Source organism: Anomaloglossus baeobatrachus, chromosome 4, assembly GCF_048569485.1.
Source record: "Anomaloglossus baeobatrachus isolate aAnoBae1 chromosome 4, aAnoBae1.hap1, whole genome shotgun sequence".
Lineage (NCBI taxonomy): Eukaryota > Metazoa > Chordata > Amphibia > Anura > Aromobatidae > Anomaloglossus > Anomaloglossus baeobatrachus.
The window spans coordinates 152,009,641-152,023,325 of NC_134356.1; the positions used below are offsets into that span (position 1 = coordinate 152,009,641).

Below are 13,685 nucleotides of genomic sequence, written 5' to 3' on the forward strand. Positions count from 1 at the left end.
CGTGCGACGGGGGCGGGACTATCGCTGCAGCATCGGTAACATATTGTTACCGCTGTCGCAGCGTGCAAAGCCCGCCTTAGTCTTCAGATTCACTCAAAATGTTTTGAGGATTGAAATTTGAGTATCCTGACATTCGGATTCCGATTCATCCTCTGGTATGGATTGCAAAATAGCCAGAATATCTTCAGGCTTTACCGCTCGTCTTCTAGCCATATTAGTAAATTGGAGAAATTCCACTTGAGAGTTCACTGGTTCACTGCTGAAAAATAGAAATGAAATGAAAAATATAAGAAATAATACATGTTCTGCCACCTTCAAACGTAACAAAACAAGAAAGAGAAGAGGCGATCTACGGTTCATTGCATATTTTATTAATATTCATGGAAAAAGTGGACAAGTGAGGGGAGGAAAACGGTGTACATCACCACAAACACTATAGGTAAAAGACAAATATGTCAATAGTGTCCCAAATTCATGATACATAGTACGAGGGCCAATCCAAAAAGGGATTCCGCACATTCTGGTATCCGTGAAGCTTTGTCAAAGTCCTGGCCGATACTACAGGCCGATTCTACACTGGCCAAGATCTTACCTTCAAGACCACAGATCACCTTACGCAGAGCTAAAAATCTAAGGGACTATTTTGTCCATAGCCTTCATGAGAGCTCTCCTCCCCCAATCTTTTCCAATATACCAGCTATTAGGACCGGTTGTTCTCCATGCGGCAAATGCGTGGCTTGCCCTAATGTACTGCGGACAAATACTTTCTGTGATTCCTCCTCCGCGAAGAATTACACAATTAGGAAGAGGATCACGTGTGAGTCCAAATCCGTAGTGTATTATGGAGTTTGTCCGTGTCCCAAGATTTACATTGGGCTCACGACCCGACAGTTGAAAACTCGGGTTCGTGAACACGTGTTGGGAATAGAAGCCGCACGAGAACAATCTGACATATCCAGTCTGAAGACAATTCCGCGGCACTTTAAGCTCTTCCATGAGCTCTTCTTGGAGCTTTTTAGTCCGTGGAATTGATACTTTGGACATGGATGTCCGTGGGGGTCGTGTCAGTCAGCGATTGGCACAATTAGAGACGCAATGGATCTGGCGTCTTCGTACGGTGCAGCCCCAAGGCCTAAATGAAAACATGAGTTTTATTCCATTTCTATAATTGTGGTGGTGTTTTCTTACTTTGGTTTTAATTGTTTTTATTTTTTTAGGCCAACTGTTGTTATATGCATTTTTATGCATTGGTATGTGGTATTCGTATTGGCAACTGGTTACCTGATCATTTCTGTGCATACGGGATGTTGGCGTGGACGGACCTCCTCGGACTGCAGCAACCTCGGATATGCCTAGTCTCCTATTGAATATTTTCTGTGTTTTTTCTTCTATTTTCCACTTTTTTTATTTATTTTTTTGTTTTACAACTCTTTTTTTATTTTCCATTTTTATTATTTTTTAATTTTTTCCTTTTTTGGTTTTCTTTTGTAATTCTCTTGCTATGACATGTATATGTATTCATTTACTTTCATGCATATATTATGTATTTATATACAATCTATGTGTCTGCAATTGTATATGAGTTGTACTACGTGTGTTTTGCTATATGTAGTAATTGTTTTATCTATTATTGGTATATAATTTGTGCCCTTTTGAGACTGCTGTTATATCCGTGCTATGCTGTGGTTACTGTGTGGGACCCCTCCATGCTTATTCCCCTGCATAGCCATTCCTATGATACATTACTATTTCTCTTTTTATCCCCCTCCTGGCTGGGTAGTTGACGCATGCGCCGCCTACCTGGATCTCCTGCTCTCACGGGTGCGTCTCTATGGTGGCGGGGACGCCGGGTGTTTTTACCCGGCGTTCTCTGTGGCCATGACGCGCTTGTGAGGCGGGACTTCCGGTCGGCCGGCGGCGGATGCGTCCGCTTGTCTGCCCAATCAGCTGGGGGATGAAGGCCTATTTTAATGGCACCCCCTTGTTTTCCGGTCACGCCCCCTGACGAAGGTACACTCCGAAATGCGCATCGGGCGCATTCCCTCCGCAAACCATTCATCCTAGGTAATGTCCTAATTGTTTATGGCTGATCCTGGAACTGTTTTGGGGTCCCTTATTGTGGGTCTTTGCTTCTATCGTGCAGCATAGTACGGTGGCGGTCGTCGGCCGATAGCAGGCGTGGGGTGTTGGTGATATAGTTTGGCTACCCGGAGGTATTATGGGTTTCTTACCCCGTGGTGCTATATATCTCTCTTCACACTGACACCTGCACGTGCTGTTGTCTGATGTCTGCCGCTGCTGCTGCAGGGTGAACGCACGATTGGCTGCCATAAGAGTTTTCCTATATACATATAAGCGTTTGCTTACTGCCTTGATGATGCTATGATGGCATAGCCTGAGTGTGTCCTCCTGCTTCAGCCCCATCCATATACACGTCCATGTGTGTTTGCATACATTTATAGGTCCTTTATCTTTATGTTGTGGCATGCACACACTTGCCTCCATATGGGATATTGTAGCCTGTGATGGTCTCTTTCTGCAGTCCCATCTGCTCACATGTCCACAGGCATATATATATATATATCAGCATCCCCCCCTTTTTTTCGTGTGATGCAGACGTTGATCTCATGTGGGTTTTGTACATTGACTTCCATGTGGCTTCAATGCACTGGTCTCGATGTGGGACTTAATGTGTGCATATGCAGACACGGGTCTATAATTATCTTGTGAGGTATTCCACTACACTGCCTTTGTCTTTGTGATGCACACATTGACTTCTATGTGGGATTAGTTCTTTGATTTTTACCCATGTGGGATTAGGTGTGTGTATGCGTATATACATTTATGATATCAGCCTGTGAGGTAATTCTATATGGTTTCTCCTGTCATTTGCTACTTTGGTACATTGACTAGGATTCTCCTCTTGGTTTATGAACACATGGATGTATACTATTATGGATGGTATAGACCTTATGATGATTAAGGAGGTCTTTCCGCATTGAAGTGTCTTGTCTCACCGTTCCTGCTTCCACATATTTATATAAATATATGACTATATGCTATGTGTGATATTTGTACAACAGGAACTGTTTTGAGATAGTGACTTGTTGTGGTCTTTTCTACATGTTATGGGACCTCTACCCTTTTTGGATTGGCCCTCGTACTATGTATCATGAATTTGGGACACTATTGACATATTTGTCTTTTACCTATAGTGTTTGTGGTGATGTACACCGTTTTCCTCCCCTCACTTGTCCACTTTTTCCATGAATATTAATAAAATATGCAATGAACCGTAGATCGCCTCTTCTCTTTCTTGTTTTGTTGCTTCCTTAGCGATTTGGTTCGTATAATATAGTCCTTTCTGCGTTATATATGATGAATATGTATGTATATATGCATTTCTATATTTGAATTAACGATATGCAGATGTTTATGCCATTGTCTATTCTTCACCTTCAAACGTAGGTGGGTTGAATCAGTTGACAGACAGCTAAAGTCTTTCCTAAAATAATCGAATAATATGACAATAAAATGTTGTATATACCTGTAACAGTTTTCAGAGCTCTTATGTCGGCATCTGTTGTCTTTGTCTCTCCAAGTGAAATGAAAGTAATTTAGTATCCAGACTTACTGTCTACTGCTAGGACCAGAGAAAAACACCTCCCTTCATTAGCATAAGATAAGATAAGAGCCTACAGTTTTACAAAAAAGCTCTATTCAGATCAGCATTACACAGTAATACAACCAGGTAACACAATGAAAATGTGAAAAGTTGACATCTGAATTGAACTACATCTATATGAACATCAGGGTAAATAAGATACAGTGAAAAAATTATGCACAAAACTTTACAGCAACTTTTAGTGACAAAAGGACCGCAAAATACAGCAGGTAATCAAAATGACTACCTTTAGTAGTTATAGGTGAATGTTGAAATAAATGCGCAATTTTTGCACCTAAATTATTTATTGCCACAAAATCTTTTTTAACATCCTATTTGAGGAAATGTCACCGAGTCTCAAGCCACAATTCCAAAAAATGTAGTCACAGAGGAGAAATACATAGTGCGAAGTAGTTAAAATGACTACCTCAGGAGTTCTAGTGTTAAAGTTAAAGGACAATGATTACTTTTGGATTGAACATAACCACAATGCAATTAAAGAGGACCGGTTATCACGTTTTGGTGTGTAACCTGCATATAGGATCATGTAGAGTAGCATTAGTAGCATTATTTATTAGTAGCATTAGTAGCAATTAGTAACATTAGTACATAAGTACAATCTTTCTTATGGTGGTCTCCATCTCTCTCACACCCCTCGCCCCAGTAACAAGTATGGTGGAGGAGTTGGTTTGCTCTTGTCCGACCAATAGACAGGGTGGAGGAGTGGGCCTCCTTCTTTTTAACAACTGCAGCTTCACCCCAATCTCACCTCTACTCTCCCTTGTCCTGCCTTCCTTTGAAGTGCACTCTGTCCGAACCTATTCTCCCTCCAACCTCCAAGTGGCCGTCATATACAGACCCCCGGGCGCTACCACTGCCTTTATTGACCAGTTCTCTGCCTGGCTTCTACACTTTCTCTCTGCTGAAATTCCCACCATCATCATGGGTGACTTCAACATCCCCACTGACACCCGCCAATCAGCTGCTTCCAAACTCCTCTCCCTTGCTTCGTCCTTTGGTTTAACTCAGTGGTCCACCTCTGCCACCCATAAAAATGGACACACACTAGATCTTATCTTTACCCGCCTCTGTTCCCTTTCTGACCTCACAACTGCCCCCCTCCTCCTATCTGACCACCATCTTCTGACCTTTTCAGTCCTGCCCTCCTCACCTGCCCCCCCTGCCCAGCCCCCAGCACATCCCCGCAGAAACCTTGCACACCCTCTCTGACTCTATCCTTCTGCTGTCCTCCATATCGTCCCTCCACGACACAGACAGTGCCACCACTTTCTACAACACCACTCTCACATCAGCTATTGATTCAGTCGCCCCTCTTGTGCACGGCAGAGTAAGACGAATCAATAGACAGCCCTGGCACAACAGCCTCACTAAAAAACTTCGGCAAGTGTCTAGGGCTGCAGAGCGGCGGTGGAAGAAAACGCACTCCCAGGAAGACTTCACCACATTCAAAAATGCAATTCACACATTTCGTTCAGTCCTCACCTCCGCTAAACACGATTACTTCAGAAACCTCATATCCTCTCTAACACACAACCCCAAACAGTTATTCAATACTTTCAACTCCCTCCTTCGCCCACCACTGCCCCCTCCAACTTCCCTCATTTTTGCAGAAGACTTTGCCACTTATTTCAAAGAAAAAAATCGACCAAATAAGGCAAGTCTTCTCTGCTCAACCACCACAACCCCTTCATATAACTGACCACTGCCCCTCCCCCATAAACTTCCTCCCCACCATCACCGAAGGAGAGCTTGCACGTCTTCTCTCAAAAGTGCACCTCACCACCTGCGTACTTGACCCGATCCCATCCCATCTCCTCCCCAACCTCACCACTATCCTTATTCCAGCCTTAACCCATCTCTTCAACCTATCTTTAACGACTGGTACCTTCCCCTCTGCCTTTAAACATGCAACTGTCACACCCATCCTAAAGAAACCTTTCCTCGATCCAACCTCTACTACCAGCTATCGCTCCATATCACTACTCCCACTTGCCTCAAAAATCCTGGAACAGCATGTCCATGCTGAACTTTCCTCCCACCTCTCCTCTAACTCTCTGTTTGACAACCTACAGTCCGGCTTCCGTCCAAATCATTCTACTGAAACTGCCCTGACTAAAATCACGAATGACTTACTTACTGCCAAAGCTAACAAGCACTTCTCCATACTCCTACTTCTAGACCTGTCCTCAGCCTTCGATACCATTGACCACTCCCTCCTATTACAGACCCTCTCTTCCCTTGGTGTCAGAGATCTTGCCCTCTCTTGGATCTCTTCATACCTTTCCAATCGCACTTTCAGTGTCTCCCACTCTCACACAACCTCTTCATCCCGCCATCTCTCTGTTGGCGTTCCTCAAGGCTCTGTCCTAGGACCCTTACTTTTTTATCTACACATTTGGCCTAGGACAAGTCAAAGTCCCATGGCTTCCAATACCACCTATATGCCGACAACACCCAGATCTACCACTCTGGCCCAGATGTCCCATCTCTGCTATCCAAAATCCCAAAATGTCTATCTGCTATATCCTCCAACTCCTCTCTCTTCCTAAAGCTCAATGTGGCCAAAACTGAACTAATCATCTTTCCTCCGTCTCACCTACACTCTCCACCTGATCTATCTATTACAATAAATAACACCATGCTCTCGCCAGTACCCAAAGTTCGCTGCCTTGGAGTGACCTTTGACTCTGCCTTGTCCTTCATACCACACATCCAATCCCTCACCACTTCCTGCCATCTTCAACTCAAAAATATTTCCAGAATCCACCTTTTCCTCAATTTGCAATCTACAAAAATGTTAGTGCATGCCCTCAATCTCCCGCCTCGACTACTGTAACATCCTCCTTTGTGGCCTCCCTGCCAACACGCTCACTCCTCTCCAGTCCATCCTTAATTCTGCTGCCTGACTGATCCACCTCTCTCCTCAATACCACCCCGCTTCTCCCCTCTGCATGTCCCTCCACTGGCTCCCACTCTTCCACCGTATCCAATTCAAACTACTAACACTGACCTACAAAGCTGTGCATAAACTCTTTCCTCCATATATCTCCGAACTAATCTCCCACTACACTCCAACACGTCACCTCCGGTCCTCCCAAGTAGAGATGAGCGAACCAGCCGCGGTTCGGCTCGAGTTCGGTTCGCCGACCGGAGGTCTCGTTCGCGTTCGGTTCGTCGAACGTTCGACGAACCGAACTCGAACCGCATAGGAAACAATGGCAGGCAATCACAAACACATAAAAACACCTAGAAAACACCCTCAAAGGTGTCCAAAAGGTGACAAACAACTCACAACACAAAACAAACACATGGGAAAGTGACAAGGACATATACTCATGCAAAAACAAAAGAGCTGGACAAGGAAAAAGAGGAGGAGACACAGATATATGAGTATATGCAAGGAAACATCGATGCCATTACTGTGGAACTTGAGCCCTGCTCATTTTAGGCTTCCAATCTGGATAAATTGCCTGAGCTTGCCACGTACGCCCTGGGGATCTTGTCGTGCCCTGCAGCCAGCGTTCTCTCGGAACCTGTCTTCAGTGCTGCTGGGGGTCTGCTGGCAGATAAGCACATGTGTCTGTCCACTGACAATGTGGACATGGCTCTCAGAGGACTTTTCTTCCCCTGGGTCAGCCAGGGGAGGCGAAAGGCATGCGTATTTTTGAGAGTGCTTCATGCATAGCATCTTTTTCTTTTTCAAAAGGGGGGTCAACTGATGCCAGTCAAGTGGGGTGTGTGTGGCCCAATTAGTGGAAATGAGGGAGACTGTGGTTGGAGTCCCCTCGCTTTTGAAAAAAGAACCAAGATGAACAAGTCATGGCTCTCAGAGGACTTTTCTTCCCCTGGGTCAGCCAGGGGGAGGCCAAAGGCACGCGTAATTTTGATAGTGCTTCATGCAAAGCATATCTTTGTAAGCTTGAAAATGGGGGTCAATTGATGCCAGTCAAGTGGGGTGTGTGTGGACCAATTTTTGGAAACAAGGGAGACTGTGGTTGGAGTCCCCTTGCTGTGTTTTACATGCTTTTAGAAGGGCATGACATGGCTTAGAGCTTGACTTTTAGCATCTGCAAACTGTTGGCTACCAAAATGCTGCCTTTCCAACCTTTTTAACCGAGGATTTTCGAGACCTTATGCCCATCGCAGTGCCCCAAGAGCCGATGCCCAGGCGCCACTCCTTCTCCAACAAAGGCGTCCACGCGCTACACCAGCATGTCGCACCAAACATCACTGCTTCTTTGAGAAACTGTGTGACAGGGTGCATTTCACCACAGATACTTGGCCCAGTAAGCATGGACAGGGGCGTTACATGTCGCTGACTGGGCAATGGGTTACTATGGGGAGAGATGGAGAAGGGTCTGCTGTACAAGTCTTGCTGTCCCCACGAGTTGTATCAATCCTTCCTCTGTATGTAGAAGTTAATACACTGCTTCTGCCTCCTCAACCTCGTGTGGGTCCTTCACCTCAGCCCAAACCCTGTGTGGTCAGGGCACCCTTCCTTGTAACTGCGCACAAGGAAAACCACACACCTCCTTACTATGCTGGCAGCAGAGCTCAATGCCATCATGCGGTCAAATGTTTACTTTGAAATGTATGGGAAATGTGAGTCACACCGCTGAGAAGTTGTGGACGGTTAGCTCTGGAGACCGTTTCATCAATGGTTGTCTCCACTCAACCAGCAGCCAGGGAAGGCCGGGTGTAACAATGATGCAAACATGGGTGCGGCCCTTCGCCGTGACAATGTGACACACGTGCCTTGTGTGGCTCACGTGTTGAATCTAATTCTCCAGCAATTTTTAAAACACCATCCCGGCCTACATGGCCTTGTGCTCACTTCCATCGTTCGCACACAGCAGCTCAACAACTTTCGTCGCTCCAGAAGTCTTTAGGTCTGGTAGTTAAACGACTGAAATGCGATGTGCCGACACGCAGGAATTTGAATCAGTACATGTTGCAGCGTTTGTGGCAGCAACGCCGAACCCTGCTGCAATACGTTATGACATATAGCCTGGCCTAACTTGATCCAGAGGTGGTGCAGATCACGCTGCTGGAGTGGTGTCAGATCAAGGACCTATGCACCCTTCTACACAGTTTACAAATGTCGACGAAGATGTTTAGCACTGGCAATGCCATTCTCAGCGCAACAATTCTGGTCATCTACATGATGGAGCACACTGTAAGCATTATTCGGAGTCAGGTGTTGGGACAAGAGGAAGGGGAAGAAGTACAGGAGGAGTCATATGCGGAAGGGATAACAAGATCTACGAGGTCCAGATGGTCAGCGGCACCTAGGCGGCAGTCATGGTGGGGGAGAGGGATTAACAAGGGCGCATAGTATCAGCAAAAAGTGTTGAGGAAGGTGCAGGAGCCCATGAAGAAATGGAGGATGAACTGGCGATGGGCATGGAAGACTCAGCAGATGAGTGAGAGCTTGCTCACATTTCGGTTGTGCGAGGTTAGAGGAGAGGGCAGAGGAAGGAGGCACGATTCTCACCTCTCTGCCACCAACACACCAAGGACTTGGTCTTCCTGGATGCACAAGACACATGAGCGCCTTCTTATTGCACTACCTACAACATGACCCTCGGATTGCATGAATTCGAAGTAATGCTAACTACTGGGTTGCCACACTGTTAGATCCCCGGTACAAGACAAAATTTGGCGAAATAATTCCTGCCATAGAAAGGGACGCACGTATACAGGAGTATCTGCAGAAGGTGGTACGCAATCTTAGATCTGCTTTTCCACTAAACACCAGTGCTGCACAGTGAATCTCAACGCTTTGTCATGGATAGGAGGAAATGGTCTTTTACTTGTCCACATCTGAGGGACCGAGGACTGGCTGCTGTGCTGAGATGGCATTGAGTACGGTGTCCCTGCAGAGTTGCACTTTTGGTCATATACAAAATGAGTCGAAAAAGGACAGATGCTGGTGCAAAAGGGGAACAGGTGTGTTGGAAAGGGGAAAAAAGTTTTGTCCGTGGGTTTGGTGGTTAAGCAAAAGTAACATTTGCAGAAGAAACACCATCTGTTATGGTGGGACTGGCAGATTTGGATATGGTGGTATATACTATGTTACCGCTATATAACGAAAATTAATAAGAAAAGAAAGAGAAAGGTATATATCCCCATCAGCAGTCAGTGTCCACCGTGCTCCCAGATGGAAAAGGAGAGGTTGGCAACTGGAAGGTTAGGTGGATACAGATCTGTGTGGCTATGAAACTAATAGTTGCCTGAACCGAGTTAAACGCCACTCGGATCTGGAGACTGGGAGCCCTGTTAGCGTCACAGGGTCCACACGCCCACCCAGCCCAGGAACTCCCTGTTAACATCACAGGGGCCATTGAGTACGCTGACCGTGTGCATTGGGGCCACACCTGTGGACAGCAGGCGCATCAGCAGCAGCAGGCCTGTTAATGCCACTGTGCTGCACAAGCAGGACTGGTAGGACAGGAGCTGGTCTTAACCGTTCTGCGTTACCAACTGTGGTGGCAGCCTGCATCGACGCCCTATCCCTGCCTACCTCTGGCCTAAAGCCGCAATGGGTTCATCACATGGAGGTGTGCTCTTTCGGAGCATAATAGAAGACTGGGCACCTTCTTCTTGGCTCCAGCCCCTTTTATAACCTGGGTCCGCCCCAAACCAGAGTAGACCACAATGCACCTCCTGGAGACAAAAGCAGAGTGACACGTCATGAGTGGCATAACTAGCGTCCTATTTGGAACCACAACTTCAATAAAGACCTCATGGCTGCCACGACACAAACACCTCACCAGTCATCGTCTGACCATCAATAATGAGGTGACAAGTCATAGGGGCGGGCCTCTGCAAGCCATTTGGGAGTGGCCTGGCCACATCGTCAGGACACCTGATGCCCTGTGGTCTATATGGGCCCCCCACATCAGGGGCAGGGCCAAAGAGTTCATTACCGGACCTAGTCTCTGATGCAGTGTGTCTGAGCATGCTCCGTAGCATGAAATACAGTCTCTGAAAAAAGACTATCAGCTTTAGCATGGTGTCTAGGCACAAAACAGGACTTAGACCCAGCACGGAGTGCAAGTACCTGTGCAAAGAGGCTTTTCGCACTAAGTGTGGGAGCATGCGCTGTATCCCGAAATGAAGACTTAGCCTCAGGAATGGCACAGTCAGGCTGAGCATATTCACTTGGCGAAACAATGTAGTTAGGCTGCGGCTGGGGTAAATCGGCACACGCATGCGCACTAGCTGCCTTTCCACAATTAGACGTGGAGGAGAAATTGCTCTTCGGGTGTGGACTTGGAGATGCTGTCTATGAACAGAAGGAAAAGCTAAAGGTGTGTGTTACCGCAAGGAGCCACCGCGGAAACACTTTGTTCAATTGTGAGGGGAGTCATTTTGGAGTTTGGTGAGGAGTACCGTAACGCCAGTGAGCAGCATCCTGTGCCACAGACCAACATTCTTACGGTGCTGTCTATACTGCTTACCGTGAGAGGAGCGTAAAGTCTGTATTTCTGGCAACTGGACATCACAGTACCCGGGTACGGTAGGCTGTGCCCAGACAATAATGCGGGCACGCAACACTTTGTTTTATTAGCAAAACACATATCTGTTCTGGGTAGGCCGACTATTTATAGACAATAAGACTTGCTGCCTCTGCACTGTCAAATTGTCACGTACAGTTTACATCATAGAGGGACAGCGACACATGTTTGCATTGACTGTTGATTTTCAAGATTTCCATGACTGTGTTGCAGAGCTGTGTGGTTTGCATTCACACTGTTATCATCTACATCAGAAAAGAGCAAAGTCCTGCACTACACATGCACTCATACCGCACCATAGGCTCATTCCTCACTGGGATAACACGATCCAGCTGTCAGGTCAGGAAACCGGTTCAGTGTGCAGGTCGGCACAGGAACAGTCAGTCCCAATAATACCAAAGTGGAGTGGACCCGTGGAAGCCCATTCAGAGGCAAAACGGCCGTCGTCCGCAGCGAGGGGCTGCATCCAGGTCTCCTCCACCCGCCTGCATCGCACACCGTTTAAATGGAATAAAGATTCACCGGATGAAAAATCACAGTTGGTGCGGTCGTATTCTTCTTCTTTGGTATTATTGACACTGTTATCATCTGCCTTATCTGTGAGGTTTCAGCTAACAAGGGTATTCAGGGGGGGGGTAATGTGTTTTTTCTATGTTTAGGTAGATAACTGGGAAGCTCTTGTGATGCGCCACTGGTAAGTCGTGTTTGCGCACACACACACACACACACACACAAACACACAATTACTGCTACGCAGAGGGATTAGGAGGTAGTAGGCAACAGAATAGATTGTTCAATTGTTTAAATTGTATGCATGGTTCTTATTGTTTGTTTTGGTAAAGTTAAACAATCATTTATCAACCCAACTAACTAGAGTCCTTTTCCTGTTGCCTGGTTTTGCTGCATACTGGGGAGCCCACCCTGTACACGACTTAAAATGAAGCATAAGTCACAATGTGAATTTCACTGTGCTACAATGCGGCCTAGCGTGCCTGTGCAACCACCGCCTGCCCCATCAAGTGCATCTGCGTGCTCTTCATCCTCTGTGACTGTGGGGACAGCAGTCTCACATGGTTTTTCACACTGAACTTCCACCCCTTTACACGCAACAGGGAGTGTGATTGGCAGGTCATCACTTGTTTTGGAAGTGGAAACAGATGGTATTGTTGAGCTGTCAGACATTGAGAAAACCAACATTGGATGCAGGCTACATTATATCCACACCTGCACCTTCGTCACAGATTGGCTGGACTACCTGCAGTTAATAATTGCATTCCAGAAATGAAAAGGATTGTAGAATGCACATGTGTTGTACCTTGCTTGGCAGCAAAGGAACACTAACTTAGTATTACAGACAATTTTAGGAAGGCAGAAAAAGAGTCAGCTCTTTGGGCAAATTAAATAACGTGGCAAAAGTGGACAGGTGGGTACAGTGGCCGTGTTCTGTGGGTACCAGGACAGTAAAGGAAGCCTCACTTTCTATCCCTCCGAATGATCAAATGCAGCAAGGAATTCCCTGAGTTTGATATAAAATTAGCGTAGCAAAATGTGCATGAGGGTGTCATGCAGAGGTGCTGCAAATAGCTTTTCACCAGTGGGGCACTAATGGAGTACAACAGCCATTTCTTGTATGCCACTAAATGGCAGCATTTTTGCTATTATTATAGCTTATTAAAAACAGAGCAGGAGGGTGTCATGCAGAGGTGCTAGAAATAGCTTTGCACCAGTGGGACACTAATGGAAGTCCAACAGCCACTTTTAGGATGCCACTGAATGGCAGCATTTTTTGCTATTATTATAGCTTATTAAAAACAGAGCAGGAGGGTGTAATGCAGTGATACTGCAAATAGCTTTGCACCAGTGGGACACTAATGGAGTACAACAGCCACTTCTTGTATGCCACTAAATGGCAGCATTTTTTGCTATTATTATAGCTTATTAAAAACAGAGCAGGAGGGTGTAATGCAGTGGTACTGCAAATAGCTTTGCACCAGTGGGACACTAATGGAAGTCCAACAGCCACTTTTAGGATGCCACTAAGTTTACTCAGTGTTTGCTAGTATAATGGCTTAGTAACAATGAGCTTGAGTATGCAAAGGGCAGGAGGGTACAGTGGCAGGGTTGTGGGTCTGGGTAGAGGAAAGGAAGCCTGCCTTTCTATCCCTCCTAATGGGGAAATGCAGCGAGGAAATCCCTGACCTTAGCTACACAGACGCTGTCATCTTGTGTAGCTGTTAAAATCTGTTTTCACGGACCTGACTGTCACCTATGGCTCTGACCCTGCCGGTATTAGCCCTTAAAAGGACTAATAGAAACTTCTATCCCTATTCTGTATAGCGCTGTGTAAGAGCGTACACAGCAGTATCGGAGACAGGAGCTACGCCAGCGGTGACTGACACCAAGACGCAGAAGGCAGATAATGGTGTGCTGGAGGAAAATGTCCGTTTTTATAATGCAGGGACATGTGACATGGACATCCT

At 46.2% G+C, this 13,685-nt stretch overlaps 1 protein-coding gene across 5 annotated transcripts in view; it reads right to left on the bottom strand.

Moving 5' to 3' along the window:
- Nucleotides 1–13,685, bottom strand: part of SPDL1 (spindle apparatus coiled-coil protein 1) — a 1,183,111-nt gene that overhangs the window by 410,020 nt on the left and 759,406 nt on the right. The gene's annotated exons all lie outside the window — the stretch shown is intronic.